The 25,117-nt window shown below is 47.5% G+C and overlaps 1 protein-coding gene across 3 annotated transcripts in view; it reads left to right on the top strand.

The window, feature by feature from the left end:
* LOC147240212 (glutamate receptor ionotropic, kainate 5-like) overlaps positions 1–25,117 on the top strand; it is a 131,845-nt gene that overhangs the window by 5,597 nt on the left and 101,131 nt on the right. For all 3 annotated transcript variants that reach the window (XM_086193322.1, XM_086193323.1, XM_086193324.1), the window contains exon 2: positions 11,185–12,873. The gene's annotated coding sequence lies outside the window, so the exon portion shown is untranslated. The remainder of the gene's footprint in view (positions 1–11,184; positions 12,874–25,117) is intronic.

The raw sequence follows: 25,117 nt of genomic DNA, 5'->3' as shown, positions 1-25,117 counted from the left end.
CAACATCAAGCAGAAATGTGGTTGCAGTCGTTCTCCAGCTCTCAGGATGGTTTGATTCTCAGGCTTGTGTCTTTACCTCTTCCTTTGTTGTCTTTTTGCACCAAATCAAATATTTCATGGTCAGAATTCATCTGCCTGCTGGTCGTCTTGGTTCCTGCTGTAAAACTCTTGAAAGAATTTGCTGGAGGGTCGACGGAGGACGTAAACAGGAACTTTACTGCTAGAATCGGAGCTGTTGTGAAGGCGGCGGTGAGCTGAATCACGCAAGCGGCAAATGAAGGCGAGCTGCATTTCAGCTGACGTGTATGTTTACGGACAGAGGAATTAGAGGAGGACTGAGGTCCACCAGCGGGCGTCAGGTTGCTGCTTCACGTGATTAAAACATTGCGTGTTTTAGGTAAACAGGATGAAGCGGTCTTCACACGGATACCTGGACTCCTCATCCTCCGCTATACGAGCATCTAAGTGGTGAATAAAAGCTGAGTAGGTCTTGCCTGGAGGACGTTCTTTGCTGTGATTAAGTATATTATGTGTGTTTAAGTACTGCCGACGGCGCTCTTTAACAAACAGCCTCTCGGGCAGTTTACCGCCACTAAAGCCCATCGTAGAATGGGATAATTCAGTGTTTAGACAGCAGGCATTTACAGACACTTGCTTCCAGAAAACCACCAGGGCTGAAACCACTGAACTGAAAGGCTTCTCAAGGACGGTGGCGGAAAATAAACTGCTCGCTCTCAGCATTTAGGCGCCACTGAAGGATGAGAACATTTGAATACAAGTGCCTTCCGTTGTTCAGCTGAGATGTGAAACACGGTTCTGACCTTTCAGGAGAGAGATTTTAACAGTGTGCCTGCTCCATATCTCATGAAAGGCGAGATGAGGCGTGTTAAGATGAGATCAGACGCCAGAGCAGAAGGTGGGAAGACAATCAGACTGTGGCTGCAGCTCCCACTTCCGGCTTTAATCTCTGCGCGCTTCTTTCTGGAGAGAGTTAGCCTGCTGTTGTCACTGCGGGTGACAGCGTCAGTTGGCGGAGCTGCCGTTGGTGACGAGGCGCTGCAGGTGTGTTCCATTTCTCATTTACAAAAAAGTGTGTGTGCGTTTGTATGTTTCGCAGGTGGCTGTCGAGTGTTTTCTGGTTGTGTAGGTGCACATCTACACATCTGTATGGACGCTGTGTAATCGGCTGCGTGGAGACTGCAGGCGATGCATAGAGGAGAATATTCAGTCTGTTTTATATTGCTGCAACCTCCACACACACACACACACGCGCGCACACACACACGCACGCGCACACACACACAGTGACTCAATGTGAGGGAATCTCAATCCACAGCACAGGAACAGAGTGTTGTGGTTTCTATCCACTCCAGCAGTGGACGATAATCACGAGTGCAGCGGAGCGATGCTGGATTATTGGTCGTTAACATTCCTGTGGCTCAAAGTTAATGATTGAAACCATTCATTCATTCTTGGTTATTAATTATTCAAACATAACGACTGAACCTGCTGAGATCCAAGAAAAGCAATCGTGCGGTGAAGTTATGAATCACTGATATTTTTCAGCTCCTTTGTCACTCAGTCATTCGCGTACTTCAACAACAGTAATAGTACTGCAATGATTTTCATTCACTACTTAGTACATAACACTTCCTGTGTACAATGCTTTCTTATGGATCTGACTGACAGGAAGTTCCTCTACTGTTCCCCTGTCAGTGGCAATCACGATAAAGACTCCATCCATCATCCATCCCTCCGTCCAGTAGGGGCCCTGCAGGCTGACAATTTAAACTCAGGAAGGTCAGTAAGTGAGGCAGGAAGGTCATGACGCTGACCCCCCCCATACTGAAGGTTCCTCACTTCTTCAGAGTGAGGAACCTTCAGACTGCCTTTGTTCCTGATTCCAGCTCTGAAGCTGAACTTGTGTCCTGAAGAGGACTGAGCGATGCAAGTGTGTCAAAACAGACTCATTTGATCGAGTGTGTGTCTCACTGAGGCTGTGGGGGTGTGTGATGTCATCAGTGATGTCAAACATAACTAAATGCATCCTGCTCCTCAGCACCAGTCTCACCTCCTCGCTCCACTGTCTCACAGTTTGGGTGGTATCATGACATCATCACATCATGGCTGCTACAACCAAGTCTTCATATTTCAAAAATGTCAGGAGAAGAAAAAACACAGTTAACAAATATTTATGACGACAAGACTACTTCAAACTCGTCATGATCTTACACCTACTATCACATATGCAGTACTTTATTAAACTAACTAGAGGCACAGGAGCAGGAAGTCACGGCAGGCCAACTGAGCAGCGCCATGAATCCAGCTGACACCTCAGTGGAGGATCAACACCCGTGGGACAACCCAAGCAGGTCTGAAAGGAACACACGAGAGAGCAGGAGACTCCAGATAGAACAGGAAATAAAACTCCAGCCAGGAAGCGACGCAGGTAGGACGATTCATCATGTCTGCACGCCTCGTGACATCAGTTAGAAACGCCATCACCACCACCAAATCACTAACGTGGCAGCTGACAGCGAGGAAGAATGAGCCGTCACAGACGGCCTGGCACTTTAATGTTGTAATTAAAGCGTACGTGGGGAAGCTTTTTATGAATGGAAGGAATGCGTGATGGATGAGTGGCCGTGCCGGGGGAAATAAAAGGGTGGGTTTTAATTGGAGGCCGTCTCCTCTCAGTCAGCCAGGGTGGATGAACGGAAGAGGATGTGCAGGACATCAGGAGGGGTGTTCCTGTGAAAGGAGGAGGTGAATCCCCGATGTCATTCAAGGAGGGAGGAGAAAAACAGATTTAAGATCTTGAGGGACCTCAGGTGAACCTCGCGCCTCCCTCCCGCTCCTCGGACAGCTGCTTCAACCTTCACTCGTTCACAATCACGCCACGGAATCACGTGAAAGAATGTGAGCAGTTAGATAACCCCAACTCTTCATCGCACCAAACGTTCCACGCAAAGTAGAAATTCTTGGAGAACAACTTTGTTCAGCTACTTTGCTTTGAAAATGTCACGAAGCCTCGTCACAGAACGGCTGCGCTCAGCTGAGAGCCGCCAGGGCCGGAAGACACGTCTTCTTATTGTGGCTGCTATGACATCTGCAGGATGATCACATCATTGTTCTTCTTTTCATTGAAACACACCATCATATTTAAATGAAAGTGGCATTTTGGCACAATTATCAATAAATACTGACATGTCGGTTCCATTCGACCCTTTGCTGCCCTGGTTTGCGTGACGTCATTACCGTCTACGTCACAGCAGCAGGATGTGGAGATCAAACGGTGAACCTCCAGCAGCTGCAGCCAAGCTTGGGCCACATAACAAGACACTAACCCCAGAAATATTCAGGACAAGCAATGTTCTCAAAGACAACATCAGCATTTCCTCATGAAAACGATGGGTGTTAAAGGAGGGGCAGAGGTGTGTTTCAGCAGACTACACGCCAGGGAGACTGATGAAGTACTAGTACTACTACTGCTGAGATGTAGCTCATCCTCGGTGTTCTACATTACTGCACATGGCCACTAGTTCCACTCATCAGTGCAGGAGGCGTCTCTGAGGCGTGCGTCCTGACTGACCAGCATCTCTCTTGCCCACGGAGAACTTGTTGGGACTTAAACCCTCGACGCTGTCACGCCGCCGTCCTTCTCCCTTCTGCGCCTGTACAGTTCTGTTGTGGCAGAGCCGCTGCGTCCTGAGCTCAGTGCTACCAGAGAGCACTGTGACAGGCGCGCTCTGCCACCTCAGCAGAACAATAATGAGAGCAGATCAGTTCTAAGCTGAGGAACTTCAGATGAAGCCGTTTGATGACTGGTGGCTGTCGCTGGTCTCGCCTGTCTCATGGTTCCATCGTCTCTAACAATGGTGTTCGTCTCCCTGTACTGGGGTTTATTGCTTTGACTCCGCCTGTTCCGACTTGTTTTGTTGGATTTCTGTGAGGAGCTCCGGCTGGAGCTGTGCAGGAGGCTACGCTTCCCTCACTCCACTCTCGGCTCTCCATGTTTCAATCACACATAAATCCTCCTGCTTCTGCTCCTTAACTTTCTACTTAGTGATGGATGGAGAGTATCAGTGCAGCGGTGGACTTCCTGCCGCCTGCAGGCAGATTCCCCCGACAGCAATGGTGGAAATAGAAATACAATAAATGAATCAATAATAAAACAAATATTGATTTCTTCGCCTGTGAGAGTCCATGAAACCTGGTTTCAGTCGTCTCCTGCTTCTGGAGGTCCAAGTGTGCTCACGTCTCACTCCGGCGCTGATTCCCTGTTAGCATGAGCTAAATGTGAGTGTGGCTCACGGAGTGTGACGAATCACCCTCTGAGGAGACGTCTCTCCATCAGGACACTATATTTTGTTGTGAAGGGTTATGGTCACAGATGGTTCATGACACAGATGATCAGAGCAGGACAAACACAAACGGAGCACAGCAGGAGGCAGCAGAAACATGTCTGCAGCTCAGATGTCCAAACTCAGTATTTGAGGGCACTTTAGTGGTAATATTCGTTTTTTCCCTGAATATAAAATACTGTGTGTTGTTCAGCCACATCCAGACTGCTCACTGTGCTCAGTAAGATTCTTGTGTCAACAGAATAATGCCAATAAAATATAAATGAATGTAGACTGACATCATTATGCGCAGCACCAGAAGTCTAACATTAGCTGGAACACATGGTTTGAGTGGCGCCCGACCAGTGCACATGTATTTGTGAGTTCAGTGGTTTGATGGCCGTCACTTATTAAATAGAAATTGAACTAAAACAGAGGGACAGTTAACACCAACATAAAGCAACACTGGCAGCCATGAGTGTGCATGAGCTTGATAGAAGTTTGTGTTTTAACCACCAAACCTGAACATTTATCTCTTCTCCCTTGCTAGTTAGCTTAGCTGCTATAATTGCTAGCATGGCTGTAGTGGTGATGAGAGGGGGCAGTGGAGAGAGACGTCTCAATAGTCATCAAGACACTTTTCCTCAGGGGGATCTTTTCCTGCTTTAGTATAACAAGAGTTGTATTATTAAATACCAGTTTAACATGAGGAGACGTTGTAGTGGTAGAATCAGACACGTTGCCGGAACTACTTTCCTGACTGGGCGCAGTGATTTGACGCAGCACCTCCAAAGCTCCACTGGAACTGGGTCAGTATATATTCAAAGCAACTAGGAGATGGGATACCTGAAGACACACAAGGAAAGAATAATCATGGAATAAAAAAGAGAAGGACAATGTTCGTTCTGCTCTCGGGGTGAGAAAGACGAGCAAAACCCCATCAGTGATGTGGAAATAGATGGAACCCATACATCGAAACTCTCCATCAGACAAGACCAACCTGACGTACAGTAAATTGGCTCAGTCCTGACACGGAGTTACCCTGAGAACCTGCCAGTCTCTCACAAGCTATTTGAGCCCGTCTGGCTGAGTAACTCCAGGGAGGAGGACCACACACTGCATTAGCCTTTAGCATTAGCTTTATTCCTCCATCCCACATTAGGTCAGCGGGAGACTCTCCAACGAATGTTAGAGCCGAGCTCGGGACAGGTAAACAGAGAAATGCTCTCCGAGTGGTTTGTTTCTGTGTGTGTGAAAGTGGAACAGAAGGTTTTAAAAAGGAAAACAAGCAGAGGCGGGGAAGCCTAGCTGCTACCAGCCTGCACATCTTTACCAGAGAGGATGAAGGTCGCCTTCCCAAAATATTCACGCTGTTTCAGACTCAGCACGTCACTGCAGACGCCCCCTTTCATCAATCGATGTCCAGTTTGAGAGTTGGGGGACAATTCAGCATTGTCATTCGTACCTTCAGCAACATAACTGCCAGTGAGACAGGGTTCTAAACCCTCTGGCTGCTCTCAGCTACTCTGAAACCAAGTCTCAATATGTGAAACAACAAGCTGCTATCCAGCATGAAATCCAGGAGATTCGTGATTCCAACTCACATCATGTTCAGTTTGCTCTGATCAACTTTAAGCAGACAGCATCAGGAGCTCACTGGGATTCGAACTACAGGAAACTTCCTCAGCTTTAGATGGACGTACATCGCTGTCGTCACCGCTGCAGCTACAGGTGATGTTATGTAACAAGTTAGTCTGCAGCGGAGAAGCAACACGCGGTATTTGGCTCTCTGAGCGGAGCTGCTGGTGTGAGTCAGTTCACCAGAGCTGCAGCACACGGCCGCCTCCTGTCTCAGTCAGACAGGTATCACTGTTGAGAACAGGAAAAAGAACATCTTTCACAAGATAGAACCAAAAGTGCCTAGGAACATCGTCAGGGGTATTTTTGACAACCTGGTTCATCTTGAAAATAACACCATGTGACTGAACTCGTTATGTGATGTAACTGATACTCCAAAAGGCCGGTGAGTAATGAGAGGTGGAAACCACAATAACACACGTGAATGATGCTCCAAAGAACACCGTCTGAATCACCCGAGTCGCGTCGCGTTAGCCAACAGCAGCGAGAATGACACTGTTGTCTTGCTGATGTGATGGCAGCAGCCATATTTAGAGGTGAAAGCACAGCAGTGTGTTAGCATAATGCAGAGCCCAGCAGAGAGTTGTGTGTGGGGTCGGCTCTGAATATGAGCACGACTTAACGGCTGGGTATAATGGAGCTCAGCAGAGACGTGAGTGGTGCTCTGCTTCTATACATGGAACAGCACCGGGTCAAGTTGGAGAGAGACGCTGACACCTCTGGCGTGCTCAGTTCACGGGCTCCAGGATGAATCCTGCATCATTTAGAGGAAGACAACATGGCCGTTCCTCCCAGTAATCATTTCATGTTTTCAGTCCATTCCAAAGCTTCAGACGGGGCAGGTTGCTCCCACCAGGAGGTGCGCGTTGTCACTGATGGACCACTGCTGGATGCTGTTACCATATGAAACAGGGGGCTGGATGATGTCAGTAGATCCCATCTGCATTAATCTCGCTGGATTCTTCCTCATCTGAAATGCTATTATCCTACCAAATGTGTGATCCTGCTACCAGACAAACGGGAGAGCTCATGTTGGGTACCGTTGCAGGAAGGTGGAGGCAGGAGCTGGCCATCCCAGTAGAGGAAGTGGGGATAAATTTAAACCACACCTTACATGACCTTGTGACATCCTAGTCATCGGATAATTGAGAACATTTAGAAGGAGACAATTGAAGACGGAGTGATGGATTCAGGTCTGTGGTTGCTAGTAAGAGGAATAAACCTCAACCTCGATTATGTGGGCCAGACTCAGGCTGAAGAGATGTGATTTCAGACAACAGAGATGATATGAAATGCTCCTGAGAATCAAGTAGAAGTACTGCCACAATACTGAACGATTGCAAAAGTACGAGTAACACTATTGGTGTTAAAAACATACACAAGTAAAGGTTTTTTCTTTTTTGTGGCTGTTGAGGTGTCGTTGGTTCGATCCTCGCTCTCTTCATGTTGGAGCGAGACACTAACGTAAAGTGCGTTCATGTTGCTGAAATGGTTACAAGCAGTGGTTTTATTCACCAGACTGGATGGAGTGACCGCAGGCAGGCAGGTGGAGGAGGAACCCGACCGGAGGGCTGGTGAGCTGGCAGGCATGCAGGCAGGTGGCGGTCCAGGCTTCACCAGGAATGATCAGGTGTTCCAGGGAATCCTGTTCGAGAGGAACAATTCTGAAGAGAGCAGCTGGGACAGCAGTGGCGCAGCGGAGTCTCACAGGAAAACACACACGTTCTCCTTCCTTGACTTTAGCTACAAACCACTGACCCTGGATCAGTTTAACCTCTGAAACACCCTGATTGGTTGTCAGTCTGTACAATGGGAGTAAGGACACTCCACCATGGAGAGTCCAATGGTTCCAAACAGCACGTTTGGGCGCCATTCGTAAATCCGAAGCCTGCTGGTTGGTAAAAACGGTTTAACGAACTTGTGTTTTACAACTCATGACCACACCTAGTTGGTCATGTGATTATCATGTGACACACATAAAATCTACCTGTTTATCCAGTGTAATGGTGAGAAATTTACAGCCACCACATGTTCGTCAACTCACTTCCTGTTTCCGCCTGAGCACGCAGCTCAACCCAGAGAGACAGTCACGTGATGTGCGATTGCAGGTGTTATTTTTAATCAAAACAAATCCTTCGAGATGTGTTCTTTTATTTTCTTGGAAAATCGTAACTGACGTCCCATAATCATCACTTCATCGGTAATCAGTTACTCTGGTCTTTCGGGTGTAGCCTGTGGGCCCGCGAGATGCTCGTCACTCTCCACATGAAGCTAGCAGCTGCATTTGTGTTCCGTTTCTGTACGTTTCATCAGTACAGGTAAGAAAAAACTGCGGTTGGGTGTTTCACTGTTTTCTGTTCAACAAGACGAAAAGTGACAGCGATACATTTGTGCTAAAATTCTTGCGAGTGACTTTACTGGTTTTCTGGTTGGCATGTTTGCTAATTTTGGTGACACCGCGAGAATTCCGGACCTGTCTGCGGTCACCTTGTGTTAATTGACGTCATCGTGTTGCAGAAAAATGATTGTGGAGACCAGAGGTAGGTTCCTACCCCTGGTCTAGGCGCATTGCTCACAGTTGAACTAAAACAAATCAGGAGTCAAGAATATTCAAGGGAGTGGAGAATTCACTCCTATGTGTTTAAGTTGTTCGTATATTTTTTTCTAGTGTAGTTTCTTAAGACTAATTATATTTCTGAGTTGTAGGTAAGAGTGACATGACACACACAAGCCTGTGTATGTGAACCTCCACCATCCACCGGTCTGGTGTTTACTGGTGGATCTGATGTAGAACTGAACCTCCACCATCCACCGGTCTGGTGTTTACTGGTGGATCTGATGTAGAACTGAACCTCCAACATCCACCGGTCTGGTGTTTACTGGTGGATCTGATGTAGAACTGAACCTCCGCCATCCACCGGTCTGGTGTTTACTGGTGGATCTGATGTAGAACTGAACCTCCACCATCCACCGGTCTGGTGTTTACTTGTGGATCTGATGTAGAACTGAACCTCCACCATCCACCGGTCTGGTGTTTACTGGTGGATCTGATGTAGAACTGAACCTCCACCATCCACCGGTCTGGTGTTTACTGGTGGATCTGATGTAGAACTGAACCTCCACCATCCACCGGTCTGGTGTTGACTGGTGGATCTGATGTAGAACTGAACCTCCACCATCCACCGGTCTGGTGTTTACTGGTGGATCTGATGTAGAACTGAACCTCCACCATCCACCGGTCTGGTGTTTACTGGTGGATCTGATGTAGAACTGAACCTCCACCATCCACCGGTCTGGTGTTTACTGGTGGATCTGATGTAGAACTGAACCTCCACCATCCACCGGTCTGGTGTTTACTGGTGGATCTGATGTAGAACTGAAACTCCACCATCCACCGGTCTGGTGTTTACTGGTGGATCTGATGTAGAACTGAAACTCCACCATCCACCGGTCTGGTGTTTACTGGTGGATCTGATGTAGAACTGAACCTCCACCATCCACCGGTCTGGTGTTTACTGGTGGATCTGATGTAGACCTGAATCTCCACCATCCACCGGTCTGGTGTTTAGTGGTGGATCTGATGTAGAACTGAACCTCCACCATCCACCGGTCTGGTGTTTACTGGTGGATCTGATGTAGAACTGAACCTCCACCATCCACCGGTCTGGTGTTTACTGGTGGATCTGATGTAGAACTGAACCTGCTGATCTCTTCAGCTGCTGGGAACCACACTGACTCGTGGGTGTAGCTGTAGCCGAGCAGACTTTCTGGAAAGCAGATACACGAGGAAGAAATCTGACATCATCGACTTCCTCAGTTAAAGGTTTAATAGATGACAACTTGAACTGTGACTCAGCAGGTTGCATGGCCATCTTTGTCAGAGTGAGTCAGCAGGGTTCTTGTCACACCAGTTGTGAAATCTGAATCTTCCCACCCACCGGCTCCTCTTCCTCACTTCTTATTTCTCTTGCTGAAAACTTTACCGTCTCCCCGTGAACTTGACTTTCCTCTGGGGTTCATGCTTCTTCCTTTGTTGGGGTCGTTTCCCTCCATGTTGCTCTCCGTGTCACTGAGATGATTTACTGACTCCAGTCATGTTGCTGCTTGTCAACCTCATTTAGTTTTGTTGTCTGGGTGTTTATTTGGTCGGGAGATTTGCATAATCCCCTCTGTTGTTTGTCATCATCTTGACTGTACAAGTTAACCGCATCACTTCACTGTCTGTGTTTTCTTTCTTTGTAATTTAGCACTTTTTAATGTCTTCACTTGTGAGGAAGAAGTCTAAGTGTTAGCTCCTTTTGCTGGGGCTTTCATCCAGGACTTGTAATGAATACAGAACAAGGTCAGTGGGAGACACTGTGTTGGAGAATAGAAGCAGCTGCTCCTCAGGACTCTCGATGGTAACTGAGGTTTTTATTGCAAGAGCCCCTGAAGACGGCCTGTATGAACTGTACTGCCTCTCTCTGATGGATCATTCCTGTTTGACTGGAGTGGCTGTTCTCAGTTGGTACATTTACATGTTAGAAGAAGTTGCTTCATGTTTAAGAGTAGCTGTGAGTCCACACCTGGCACACCTAGACAGTGTGTTTAGGGTAGCTTTGGTCCGCCATGTTTGGACCTGGGTTGGCCTCAGACTTGCCTGGTGCTGTGGGGGTTCTGCTGTGGTGTTTAACCTCGAAGTCCAGCAGTGAAGCGTCAAGTCGTTGACCTTCGTACTGCCTCAGCCTTTTGGAGTTGAAAGTTTCTTTTTAACAGTCTTTGAATTTACGTCCGCCGTTCACCAGAGACGGCGGTTGCTTACTTGTTTGGTTTGTGATGTGGAGGAAAGTCTGGCTGTAACCAGCTGTAAGAGCCCTGCTGGCGTTCAGGAGGGGGAAACATTTTGGTCAATAAATGGATTTGTCTGCTACAACAGTAGTTCTGACTAAATGAACATAAGGAGGAGAGAAAGTGTGCAGGTTTGAGCACTGGAGGCTTCCAGTTTCAACATCGCTCCTTATTAGTTTCATACTGGACTGTGATTGGCCCCAAACAGGTTGTGATGTCACATGTGAAACATATGAGACTGATCTGAATCTGGTCCCTGGCGGGGCAATCAGTGCATCCCTACTTTTAAATGTCATAAGCTCAACAGTGGTCGTCACAGGCCTCAACACAATCGGGACACTTTGCCTCAACAAAACCTGTTTTCTTGTCATTGCAGATCTCATCTGATCCTCCTGTGTGGCGTCTGAGCACATCATTTCCCACAAGGCACCAGGTGTGAGCTTTCCAGGGTATCCCACTGAGCTGCCGTCTCAATACCGTCACAGCGGTGCCATGACGACCGCATCTGCTCAAAGACTCGATGGTCTCCAGCTGCCGCACTGACCACACCGAGGAGGGAAACCACGTGCAGAAAAGGATTCTGGGTGTTTTCATCAATCGTGTTTTTTTAAGGTAAAGGGAGGGTTTTCTTGTGCGTGCCTCTTGTTTGAGAACTGTGATGCCGAACGACTGACACGCAGCTCATTGGCGAAGACCAGCTGAGCAACAAATACAAGTTTTTTTTGTCTTAGAAGAATCTCCAAGATGTCGACACACAGGAGGTGATGTGTGGCTCGAGCTGCCATGTAGGAAACCTCCCAGACACGTTTCCTCTGAAGGTGGCCATTTTTAACAAGCTTAGAGCTGCCGGGCGCACGAACACACGCCAAACACACACCCGATAAGCTGAGCAAGAAGTTAAAAAGCGCCACCAGGTTGTTATCGGGTCCGGCTCTTCCTATTTTCCTCTTTAATCTTTGTACCACGAGTAATCATCTTTTTAATTAGCGGTGACAGCGGCGTAAAATCCTCCTTCCCGCCGCCGCAAGAGACACCTGAAACCAATTAGCAACAGCAGATCTAGATGGAGATTAGACGCAGGAAGTGCAGGAGAGATTAGATACAAACACAAAGAGACGGGAAATAGACGCTGGCACGAGAGCAAAGGCAGCGCCGAAGAAGTCTTGGTGATTGATAGGAAGGAGGAGAGAGGGCGGGGCAGCAGGAGGACATGGCGAGATCAGGGCAGCAACACAGGACAAACATAACCAGTAGCACGAGTCAGCAGGTTGCTCCGACTGTACCAGCCCAAAGTCTTGACTGACAGGCGCTCCCGATTCACCAGGCAGAGAAGGTGAAGTTGGACAGGCGCCACCATCAGGACCAATTAAGGATCAGATTCTACACCTTAATCCCGCCACTCAGGTGGAAACGAAGACAAAGAGGAGGCAGAGCAGGTGCCAGTGACACACACCATTATCTCCATCTCTCTGTTAATGACTTTTTCTCTGGCCCCATTGAGTGTTTGCCTCATCTCTTAACCAAATCAGATCCATCTTTTTGGAGAGGCTTGTTTTCCTCTCAAGGAGAAATGGGAGAGGTCAGGCTCTGTGTTTGAGCCTCAAACAGGACTTTCTCTGTCTCGTTTGGTAGCAAACACACCGTCGTCTTCTGAGCTTTACTCAATCTGGAGGACACTTCCCCCTCGCTGCCTTGTTCATCCCTCCCTCCCAGTGTGGATATGCCCTGTGTGGAAGCTTCCCTGCAGCTTCCCAAATCTCCATATCAAGTTTGAAATGAAAGCAAAGAGGGATTGATAGAGGGAAGAATCAAACCGAGAGACAGCCAGGGACCAAATCTGGGAAGGAACGAGCTGAGACTTGATTTCCTCAGACATTCAGAGGATCCCGCCAAACAGTTCCCGAAGCTTCACTTCCTCTATTTTGAAATTCATCTCCTCCCTGGAGCTTTTTTCCGGCTCCCCTGCTTGTGGATGGTATACCGTGGACCCCGTCGAGATTAAACTGGCTTCCATCATCCGAGGGAATCTTTTGATATCAGCTCCTGGTGTCGTCATCTTCGTTCTGTGAGTACCTCAGTCTTTCTACTCTTATTCTTCCTCTTCCTCCTCTTCACCTGTTTCCCCTCCAGCAGCTCAGCTGCCTCAGGGCTGCCCTCCCCTAGCTCCTCCTGTCTGGCTCGTCTTCCTGGTTTCTCCTGCAGAGGCTGCAGCCGATTGATGCAGGATGAACATAACCAACACTTAGAGTAAGAGGTTCTGTTTAGACTTGGTTCTGGAGTTGTTCTGCAGCATTGGTTTGTCTTTGTTTCTGGGTGTTTGTATCATCACAAAGTTTAAATGTTTAACTTAAGGACAAACACACACACACACATTTGTGTGGCAAGTTAACACAGTACTTGTGATATGGTCAATATGAGAAAATGCAGCTGAAACTAATCAGAACACGTGATCATGTGTCTCAGTAGCGAGTCCGGTCTCCTCTCAGACCTGAATCAGGGCATCAGTCGGCTCATGGACCGTCTGTGCTGTGATGTGGCAGCGGTGGAGAAAACAGTACATGAGGCCCGTCAATGGCATCGACGCCTTCCTCGTCCAGGAACTGCTGATGCGTTCCAGCCACATGAGGCTGAGAGCTCAGGCCCACTTGTGGATGTCAGTCCCACTATCAGCTCACTAGTGGACGTCAGGCCCACTATCAGCTCACTAGTGGACGTCAGGCCTACTATCAGCTCACTAGTGGACGTCAGGCCCACTAGTGGACGTCAGGCCCACTAGTGGACGTCAGGCCCACTATCAGCTCACTAGTGGACGTCAGGCCCACTATCAGCTCACTAGTGGACGTCAGTCCCACTATCAGCTCACTAGTGGACGTCAGGCCCACTATCAGCTCACTAGTGGACGTCAGGCCCACTATCAGGCCCACTAGTGGACGTCAGTCCCACTATCAGCCCACTAGTGTACATCAGGCCCACTATCAGCCCACTAGTGGACGTCAGTCCCACTATCAGCCCACTATCAGGCCCACTAGTGGACGTCAGTCCCACTATCAGCCCACTAGTAGACGTCAGTCCCACTATCAGCCCACTAGTGGACGTCAGTCCCACTATCAGCCCACTAGTGGACGTCAGTCCCACTATCAGCCCACTAGTGGACGTCAGTCCCACTATCAGCCCACTAGTGGACGTCAGTCCCACTATCAGCCCACTATCAGGCCCACTAGTGGACGTCAGTCCCACTATCAGCCCACTATCAGGCCCACTAGTGGACGTCAGTCCCACTATCAGCCCACTATCAGGCCCACTAGTGGACGTCAGTCCCACTATCAGCTCACTAGTGGACATCAGTCCCAATATCAGCCCACTAGTGGACGTCAGTCCCACTATCAGCCCACTATCAGGCCCACTAGTGGACGTCAGTCCCACTATCAGCCCACTAGTGGACATCAGTCCCACTATCAGGCCCACTAGTGGACGTCAGTCCCACTATCAGCCCACTAGTGGACGTCAGTCCCACTATCAGCTCACTAGTGGACATCAGTCCCAATATCAGCCCACTAGTGGACGTCAGTCCCACTATCAGCCCACTATCAGGCCCACTAGTGGACGTCAGTCCCACTATCAGCTCACTAGTGGACGTCAGTCCCACTATCAGCCCACTAGTGGACGTCAGTCCCACTATCAGCCCACTATCAGGCCCACTAGTGGACATCAGTCCCACTATCAGCCCACTAGTGGACGTCAGTCCCACTATCAGCCCACTATCAGGCCCACTAGTGGACGTCAGTCCCACTATCAGCTCACTAGTGGACATCAGTCCCACTATCAGCTCACTAGTGGACATCAGTCCCACTATCAGCCCACTATCAAGCCCACTAGTGGACGTCAGTCCCACTATCAGCCCACTAGTGGACATCAGTCCCACTATCAGCCCACTAGTGGACGTCAGTCCCACTATCAGCCCACTAGTGGACGTCAGTCCCACTATCAGCCCACTAGTGGACGTCAGTCCCACTATCAGCTCACTAGTGGACGTCAGTCCCACTATCAGCTCACTAGTGGACGTCAGTCCCACTATCAGCCCACTAGTGGACGTCAGTCCCACTATCAGCCCACTATCAGCCCACTAGTGGACGTCAGTCCCACTATCAGCCCACTATCAGCCCACTAGTGGACGTCAGGGCTCTCACGCCGCCCTCATGGGGCCTGTTACTGATGGTTGGTCAGAAACACGAGTGGCCTGCTGGAGGTCATGTTGTAGGGTTCTGGCAGTGCTGCTCCTCCTGCTGCTGTGTTGTTTCCCTCTGATGGCCCCCCTCCTCCTCTCCTGGTGCACTGGCCTGTCTCCTGGTCTCTCCTCCAGCTCTTGACCCTGTGCTGGCCCAAGCATGTATGACACTGGAAGAATGTAAAACTAGCCAAGATTCAGCCAGATGAGGAGAGAGAAACGGTCTGTGGATCCACCTGCTGAACCCTCCTGGCAGAGGTGGTTCCACTCGTGTTCCCTCCTGCCCACCTGCTGAACTCTGTACAGGTTGATGTCCTGGAAGTGTGATGGACACCGACCCAGTGATGGTTACTGTAGTTGTCGGAGCAGAGTGTATACATGCACGAATATACAGGTGTGTGTGTGGAGGATTAACTGTACTGAAGTATCGTGGGCAGACTGTGTGTGCTGCTCTGGTGGCAGTTCATGACCAACTTTGGTGTGACTGGTAATGAGGAGGTGACAGGTAACCAGTCAACTGCATGGTTAGCTTAAATTATTGGAAGCACTTGGGATGGTGTGAGTACATAACTCAACAAGTTATACAGTCGCTCCTAGACATTTTATCAAAAATAAGAAGGCAGCAGAGAATATTTTGTAAGAATAAGTATAAGTGATAAGAAGAAGAAGTACGAGTCCTCATGAGGACAAAAATCTAAGTTATGAATGTTTTAGCAGTCCCATTTATTTATTAATTTATGATTTAAATGCATGAACACTACGCTTTTCTCCTCTGGGGTTTTACATTGGAAGAAAACATCTTGAAATTTGATTTCATTCATCAGAATGTTTTTTTTTCTCCATTCGTAACAATAACCATGACGTGGAATTGTGGCAGCGGGTTGGACTGGGAACTAATTTAATCTCTTTTATTTGTCTTTGTATCTTCCCTCTTTCCTATCTTTCCTTCCTTTCCTAATTCCCTCTGGCATCCTAAATCTCCTTCCTCCACCTCGTCTTCTCACTGCCCTCAGCACGTGGTGGCGTGCGTCATGGTTGGCGTGCGGTCAGGCACTGCATTTGATTGTTCTTTTTCTTTTTTTATTCTTGACAATAGTTCGAGCCTCGGAAGTAATGTTCCTGCGTAGGAAGAGAGAATCAATAAGGCTTTATCCTGCCGCTGCATATCTGTGTGTGTGTGTGTGTGTGTGTGTGCTTGCATATGAGGAAATATTCCTCTGTGCATTCATGTGTGTGTGTGTGGGGCAGACTGCGATTGTGTGTGATTTGAATTTTGATTTGAAATAATCAGGCTGCTGCAGGAGGTGATTGTTGATTATGGAGGATTGTGTTTCAGACTCAGTCTGTGGACGCAGCCTCCCTCAATGAAATGCATCGTTATAAATGACTCTGATGGACAGTTACCTTTTGTTACCTTGCTTCTTGCTCCCAAATGAGATATTTTTCACGTGTGATGTGATCTGGTTTGCATGGATAGCTAAAATCATATGTGGTAAATAGATAGTGATTGTAGCTCTCGACTCCCAGCTCAGCGCTGACTTTCACCAGGAACTCAGAAATGAGGTTGTTCCTCGTCAGGAGGGTCTTTGGTCCCCATGAGGACTAGAGACCCTGATAAGGGTGGTGTGTTTCCAGACACAATCTCAAACAGGTAACAAAGGTTAGGAGCGTGAGCACACACTCACGCACACACACACACACACACACACTCACGCACGCACACACACACACACACGCGCGCGCGCGCACACACACACTCATGCACACACACACGCACACAAACACACTCATGCACACGCACACACCCAGGGATAGTCTACGAGGTGCCAGCCTTCTCATCAGGACCAGCTTGGGTTTGCAGTTCAGGTGTTAATGCCCCAGTTACTGTCCTTGTTACCGGAGACCCTGAAACACCTTAAATGCTGATCAGTGATGCGTTTTGTGAATCATGGCGTCGCTGAACCGGGGGACGCCGCTCTGCCTCCTCGGTGAGTTCCCTGGCTGAATCTATGAGGATGGAGGCAAAACTGGCAGCTGATTGATGTCAGGTTCATCATCCTGGACAGAAGAGGGTCGTCAGTGTGAATGCAGAAGTGTGAAAATGTTTCTGACTCAATAAAACATTGAGGCAGCCTTTCTCTGACCTCGACTCTCAGGATTTGAAGGAGCTGTGTGGAGTCAGTAGGAATTAGCCTCACTGCTAGCTGAAGATTTCACTCAAACTCCAGGATTTTTTTGACTGAAATCTTAAGAACTGAGTCTTTTTGGAAGGTCTGTGGAACCAGGCCTCAAATGTAGCATGCCAAGCCGAGAATATGAGGTCATCTGGTGGGGAGCAAGCACGGGACCGATGATGAGGGGGATCAGATCATGATTCTTCAACAGAGTTACTGTTGGGAACGTCACACAGCATCATGCAGGCGACGGCTGATGGCTGGTCAGCTGATCAGTGCTCTTCACTCCCGTATGCATACAACAAACTATGCCTGACAAAGTTGAAACATAAAATATGTTGTCACTTCATAATCTGTCAAGGTGGAAATGTTTTGAGCTTCCAAAATAATCGTACACTCACTTGAGGCTTCACAGGGTTTCAGGTTAGCTCACCGTAGAGGATGACGTAGGGTCACACCCCTCAGAGATGTTGAATTCTTGGCGATTTGAACAAATTGGAGTTCGTTGAGCTTCAGCTCTTACTTTGTGTGAGTGTGTGTGACAACAATCTGGTCACAAAATGGCTCAAATGTAACAGTGTCTATCCAGCTGGAATCATATAGCGGCCCTGCAACGTGATACGAGCCTGGAATGGTACCACAGGTCACCTGAACGCACCTGTTTCTGATCACGGTGGACTTTTCTCCACACCTGAAACTCCTCAGAAGTATATTCAAACCAAATCCCAGTGAAAGTGGGACATTTCTGTACATCTTAAATGGAATATCCCTCAGTCATTAAACACTCCATCATGGAATGACTGGCTCTCAGCTCGGCCTCATCCATCCCGACTCTATTAGACGCCACAATCAGCTGCAGCTCCTAAAGGGCTTCTGTCTGGGGACTATTACCTGCAGTAAGTAACGGCAGAGAAAGATAACGATTATGGAGCCTCCATCATTTTTCCTCCACTGCTCCCCCTGCTCAGTCCACAGGTGGAGGGAGCCAAGCGGACGGAGGCTTTTGGGAGTCGAGCCCCTCCGTCGCTGTCTGGGCTGCACGCTGCATCGCGTGGATAATTGACGGAGCTGTATTGATATCCTGCTTGGCCACGATGAAGCAAAATCACCCCTATTTACTGTTAATGGCTCTGAGCGGAGACGGCCTCTTTTGGCGCTGCACAGACAGCAGAGTTGCTGCGGGGCAGGAGGGAGCGCTCGCCACGAAATGAGACTGGAAAGGAAATAACACGAACGTATCACGGGATGAAGATGAGGATTTACGCCCTCGGTTGAAGCCGATGTTGGAGGGTGTAAATGTCAAGCAGAAGTGGCTTTATTTTTCTCATTATTTTCACTGTGAGCTGTAACAATAAACTAGATAAACAAGACAAGATGAATCAAAGTGCTACTTAGAGGTTGTTGTCCTGCAGAAAGCTCTCATTACACTGCCGCTGCTGCAGGTCGTCTTCTTCTGGGATTCAGCCGAGTCGCTGCAGGATCACAGCAAGGACTCGCCATTGAATCTGGAACTGATGGTGCACAACAAACACCGGTTCCTTATCTGTTACACTCCAGGAGATAGCTGGAGCATCCAAACCTCACCCTCCTTCATGCCTTGTGAGCAGGAGTGATCTCTGTATCAGTCTCCCATCACTATTAAACACTCAAATGACCAAACTGTTTACCCCCCTTCACCAACTCAGTATTTTAGACAAAAGGCAAAGCATTATAGTAATTAAAATTGTCAACGCTGTGAAGTGAAAAAAGAAGGCTTTGGCTAAATCCAGGCATGGTTCAGGTTATCAGCCTAAACCAGTTTGAATTTTGTAGACCAGTGAAACCAGCATGTCACGCCCTGTTCTTTGCTTATGCCAGCGTCTTGTGCCGATGCCGTCACAGCTCCAAATCAGACTTGAACCTTTTGAGTGCTGGTGCTCAGTTGGTTTGCTACTATTAGCATGCTAGCGGGCAGAGCGCTCAGTCTTCCCATGATGTCACTGATGTGCTTTAGTTGTGTGTTACTGGTTACAGCAAAGTTGGGAGCATTCAGAACAAGTTGATGATTGCAGTGTGTGGGCAACCAGAGCTGACTAGAACAATAATAGATGGCTAAATATGGGCAAAAGGAAGTGCGATGCAGCTTTTGTTCTTCCAGATCATAGACATCTGTGCTGGCATCAAATATTGAGGATGGTTACTAAAGTTCTCAGGTGCCAAACCTGCTAGCGTGCTCGTGCTAATGTATCCTGATGGGGCTGCTGGTGTTGATGGAGCTCCACGTGGGCCAATCATGTTGAGGCTGGCACAGATGTCTCCTCACTTCTTCAACTCAAGACCCCAGGAGAGATGGCAGGTGCTGCTCGCCTGCACAGCTAACTCAGACTCTGTGTTTAATATGAAGCCCAAAGCTACGCTAGAAATCTAGTTGAACTCTAACGGTGTCTGAGAGGCGCTGCAGGTTTGCTGTTAGAGCGGCTCACCAAACCTTCAACGAGGCCTCCGTCATCTGTCTGTAGCATTCGATTGTTCCAGGGCAGCTTGTTAGTGTAACAACATTAAAATGACATTTGATTTCATGCGTCTGGGTGGATGTTTTAAAAAGGTCAGCCTCGATCTGCGAGGGGAAGAAAGAGATCAGATAAGATGTGGATCCAGGGAACGGGTTGTGTGTGTTGTGGTGAGTGGTGCTGGTAAGAAAAGTGCTTCATATCAATCTGAATGGTTTGTTGCTGGCTGCAGACGAATGTTGACCGATCGCTTCAGTGGAGCTTCAACGGAGCTGTAGGATGATGATGTCAGCTGTTTGGAGGTCACTGAAGAATTGTGGCGCTTTACAGACCAAACATTGTTGTCTGTCTCTGGTCATTTATTCATGTGTATTTTGCTTGGCTTTGATTCTGAATGTGGTTCTGTCAGGACAAGCAAAAACCTCGATATGAACTATATATATATATATATATATATACATATAGATATATAGATATATATATAGATATATAGATATAGATATAGATATAGATATAGATATAGATATAGATATAGATATATAGATATAGATATAGATATAACTCTATAGGAACTCAGGCAGTGGCTGCTGTTCCAGGGGCAGAGCCTCGAATCGTGTCACAAAGCAACAAAGCCAACCCATCAGAAAGTAATTTCGTAACCACAAGGACCCCTTCATCCATGTCAGTACCGGTTTGGGGGTGGAGCCACGAGTTGCATTTCTCATGCTGTGCTTTTGCTAATAATGCAAAACACTGTGCGTGGAGATGGTGACGCTCTGACTCAACACTGCCAAACGTGTTATAAAATACTTCAGAAATCTGAAAGGACTTCGTCGTATGATTTAAGTGATACTTCACCCAAAACGGTGTTAATTTTACAGCAAATTCTGATTTAGACTTAGTCTTTTGAATAACACACCATTTAGTTTCAGTCATATTTAAGTCATCTGAAACCTTTTGGTCTTAGTCTAGTTTTAGTAGACCAAATATTAGCAGCTTTAGCCGACTACATCCACAGTGGAGTGGCGAACCTGTGCGTCGGATCCCTCCAGCTATGATCTGCTCCTTTGTCTGTTCCTTTGATTCAGTTCCATACTTGGAAGAACCAAGGAAAGCTGTACAGACGGCCTGCTGCTGGGCTGCACGAGCATTGATAGCTTCACTCCCTCTTGGCCCCTGGTCATCTTTGTCATCAGACATCTTCTGGATCTGTGAGGGTGAATAAAAGGGGAATCTTACCCAATCTGCTCAGATCTCTCTGTCTCTCACTCACACACTCACACACACACACCCTTGGTCCAGTCATATACAACGTCACTATAAAAATACAATGATTCAATTTGAGGACATTAAATATTTATACTCATATTAATTCAGTGAGTCAATCAGAGGTGGTTTCCTTTAGCTGAGAGGGGGAGAGACAGAGGTTAAGAGAGGCTCACCTTTCACATGACTGCATAGAAGCTGGTAGTTTTGGAGTCTTAAATGTGAAACATGTATGCAGCAAACAGCCAGAACTAAATAAATCATAAAGGGAACAGCATCCGTTTCCCAGAAGGTTTAACTGCTGGTTGTAACTGGTCGCTCGGTGCAAAATTGATGTAGATCCTGTTTGAAGTCAGCACCATAAATTGAATATTAAAATGAATTCCATACATTGTTCACCTCAGCAGTGTTGACAAACAGCCCAGCTTGCTGGAGGAAGGCGTCGGGCTCCGTGATGGATATGTTTTCAGTCGTCTCCTCTGTATGAAGTCATATCCATTTCTATAGAAAGCCCATCACCACCCATGATAGAGACATCGATCAAACTGTGTGTGTCTGCCTGCAAACATTAGTGCAGCAGCCTTATCCTACCTATAGATGTATAAATCTGTCTGAGCGCAGCAGCGTCGCGCTGCTCACATCACTAATATGGACGACCTGACCTTTCCATGAAACACTCCGAATCCTCCTGGAAGCTCTGAATTCTTATTGATTCTACCTCTTAAATGCACTCCACATATGATGGAGGATGGAGATGAAGAGGCTTCTGAATAGATGGGTAAGATTAAGCAGGTGCAGCTCGATATATGGAAAGTTGTCCAGATTACAGTGTGGATCAGACGGAAGAAGTCGGAGTCCGACCCTACTTGACCTGAGTCTGAACTACTGCAGCATCTAAAGAGCACCGTCTCTGACTCACTGCTAAAAAAGACTGACACATGAACCGTTCTGGCTGCAGAAAGACAAACTTCGCTTCTTCAACAACATTTGGTTAAAGACTTTTTTTGTTTTTTTTAAACTTTAATAATGCGTCAGGCAGTAATTGAACCCTCAGCCCGCAGCCATAATTTCTCTCCAGTACATTTACTTGTACATGGCAGTCATTATGAGGTCCAGGTGCTGCATCTTGTTTTCCAAGGCAGTTGAGACTCTCCAGATCTTCTCCCATCTGATGTGCTCTTTGTAATCCCCTGTATTAAGGAGAGAAACAGAAGCAGTGCAGGCGTCATCGCGAGCTTCTGTCTAATGTGTTTTCATTCATGACGATTCTGTTACTGACTGTTGTAGTCAAAGCAAATCTGGAAAACCACAGGGCTGCTGCAGCTAGCAGGGAGGCAAGCAATGCTAGCAGTAGCCTCTAGTGAGAGCCTAGTGGGGTGCTGTTTTGATGGTGGCGCTGTGAACAGCTAGCATGCCTGGTCACTCGCCCTCTAGCTGAGCAGTCATCGCTAGGTAGTTGCCAAATACTGCATCCGTAGACTTCGAAGGGTTGAAGCAAAAATAAGCTCTGAAGCTTTGAAAGAATCCAACAGTCAGGAGATGGACTATTAAAACAATTTTGATAATCAGTAATTTGTTTAATGGGATTCATCATGTCTGCTTTTTGTTTCTGTGTGTTTTGTATATCTTTTTTCATATCTTGTGTCTGCATAGTGAAGCCCTGACACGCTGAAAACAACTGACTAATGAGGTGAATTAAATAATCATGCAGCGGATTAGTAGCAGTTTGGCTCAGATAAGAGCTTGGACTTGGGCCATAGAAGCCACTCGCATGAAAAGAAAAGCCATGGTGACAGAGTTACTGGACGTTTGTAGCACCAACAAGAACACGTTTGGCTTTTATGTCTCATGACGGGAGAACAGTTCTGAATTTGAAACATTTCCTTTTCTGTCCATTTCTCAAACAGTGAAAGGATGTCAACATTGGAGGCTGTGTCATCATGAATAGCTCAGACAAGGAAACTAAAAGTTACACCAACATTTCTTATAATTTACTGAAATTAGTTGACTTATTATTCAGATGCAGCTGACATGCTGTTGCATGCTGGCAGGCTGGATACAGTTTTGTTGCCCATGGCAACCATAAAAATCCATTATCATTCCTGCTGACGCTTCAGGTCTGCTGCCTGAAGATTCACCGAAGAAGGTGCCAAACATTGAGCGTCACATGATGCGGGTCAGTTATCAATCGCAGGACACCCGGGTTTTTAAATCATAGACAGCAGCAGCAGATTGTGATTACAGTCCCTCGGGGGATTGTGGGTAATTTGTCGGGCCACGATGTGCTAATGAACAGGATGCTGAGGTTTAAAAGGAGCTGGGGAGGAGTTTTACCCGCTTGGCAGTTGGCTAACACACTGGAACACACTTTCAAAGACACACGCGTGCTGATATATTGTGGTATTCTGCGTGTTGTTTTTCTTTCAAGGGCATTTTCACTCCTGTGTTTGTTAGTCTGGACCCTTGGCAGTTTGGTCTGGGCCATGATATCATGCAGTAGGAGACCAAAGAACCTTTGCCTCCTTTTTAGTATTTGGACCGATAACAGGAAGTGGAGGCAGGAAACAGACCCTTATTAAGCAATAGAAGAAGAAAAAGTACTGGAAACAGAAGTCAGAATGAAAGCTCTCTCTCTCTCTCTCTCTCTCTCTTCCCCAAGTCAGGTGTGTGTGTGTGTGTGTGTGTGTGTGTGTGTGTTTTGTCGGAATTAATTTGTATTACTGCCAGTTTCCCAGTGAGCCATCACACCTGCAGCAGCCACCTGTGGTGGTGAACCCAGTTTAGTCACTAGTTGCAAGTTCATAATGACATGTTCAAATTAAGCTGAGTGAGTTTGACCAGAACACAACATTTACATTCAACCAATCAGGCAACGCTTGCATGGCCCAAACTATGCACGTATATGACACCCTGCACTTTCTCATGAGCCGTCTTCAGACTCAAAGACCTACTAATTGCCGTAGCGGAGTAGCAGGCTGTTTGGCCAGATACATAACATAAACGCGGGCCGTAGTTTCTTCCCAGGGGGCCGTAGCCGGCAACAGGAGGCGCAATCTAGTGGCACATCTGATAATATGTCACACGTTATGCTAGGCATGTCCAAAGTCTTGAGTTTATAAATAACCTGCGCCCTGTTGAGAGGGAAGCTGCGCTCCGTCATCCTCCTGGCCAGACTTTCCCCTGTTTTCCTGTGTTTTTTAAAGTCCTGCTGGAAAGGCTACGTCATCACCACACCTTAAAACTCTGAGTGGGCAGACCAGTCAGATCAAGTTCACTCTGGCAAAAAGCATAGGGTCGGAGGAGGGTAAATTGGCGTGGTGAAACACCCTCCCTCCCAGCCTGTGTTGCTCAGTGTGAACACAACAGGCAGCCTGGCAGTTTGTGGGGCAAAAACACGGCTTTTGTGGCAGTGTGGAAAGGGCTTTAGATGGGGGTTTAATTGAGTCAGAACATGCTGCCAAGTGTCGGTAAACCAAATTCTAGGAGCAAATCAAACAATCATCAGCCTAAATCCAGTGGAGCTTAGACCTGTATAAGTTGCAAATGAAGCCCTGTGCACGCGTGTGAACCTGCAGGTTGGTTGACACGGCGGGGCTGGTGGCAGGAACTACAAACCCTTTCAATAAAACAAAGTCGCCAGTGCTGCAGTACACCATGACGGGCAGAGGTTACTCATTGGACCTCAAACCAGCATCAGATCTTACAAACAACCAACCAGTTTTATTGCGCCTCATCACGTTTCAGTCCAACATTCTCTGTCTTTGAACTCTTTCGCTCTCTGACTAACTCCTGAGGGAGATGTCCGTCTCTTTAGCTGCTCCGCCATGTTCAGCAGCTCATTGCTGTCGGCCACTCAGGTAGTTTGTGTTTGCCGTTCGGAGTCTTTTCGTTGGAAACAGCTGTAAGCCTGTGAGCTTGTTTGGGTATCTGCAGTGTGTCTGCATGTGGATTAATTTCTCCTGAAACATCGTTTGTGCCTGAAGATAATTGAGGTTCAGCTCTGCAGTCGGATTCTTCAGAGGCAGACACAAACAGAGATGGTTCAGAGCTGTTGTGTTTCTCAGTAAGAAGTCATTTATTAATACAATAAACATGATGCAGTTGCAAATTAATGAATTATGATGCACTAACACCATTGGGGAAACGTCTTTCCGC

The sequence above is a fragment of the Aulostomus chinensis genome, chromosome 22 (genome assembly GCF_037954235.1).
Source record: "Aulostomus chinensis isolate RoL2024-O1b breed Wild chromosome 22, RoL_Achi_v1.0, whole genome shotgun sequence".
Taxonomy (NCBI): Eukaryota; Metazoa; Chordata; class Actinopteri; order Syngnathiformes; family Aulostomidae; genus Aulostomus; species Aulostomus chinensis.
This window is presented reverse-complemented; position numbering and strand designations above follow the sequence as displayed.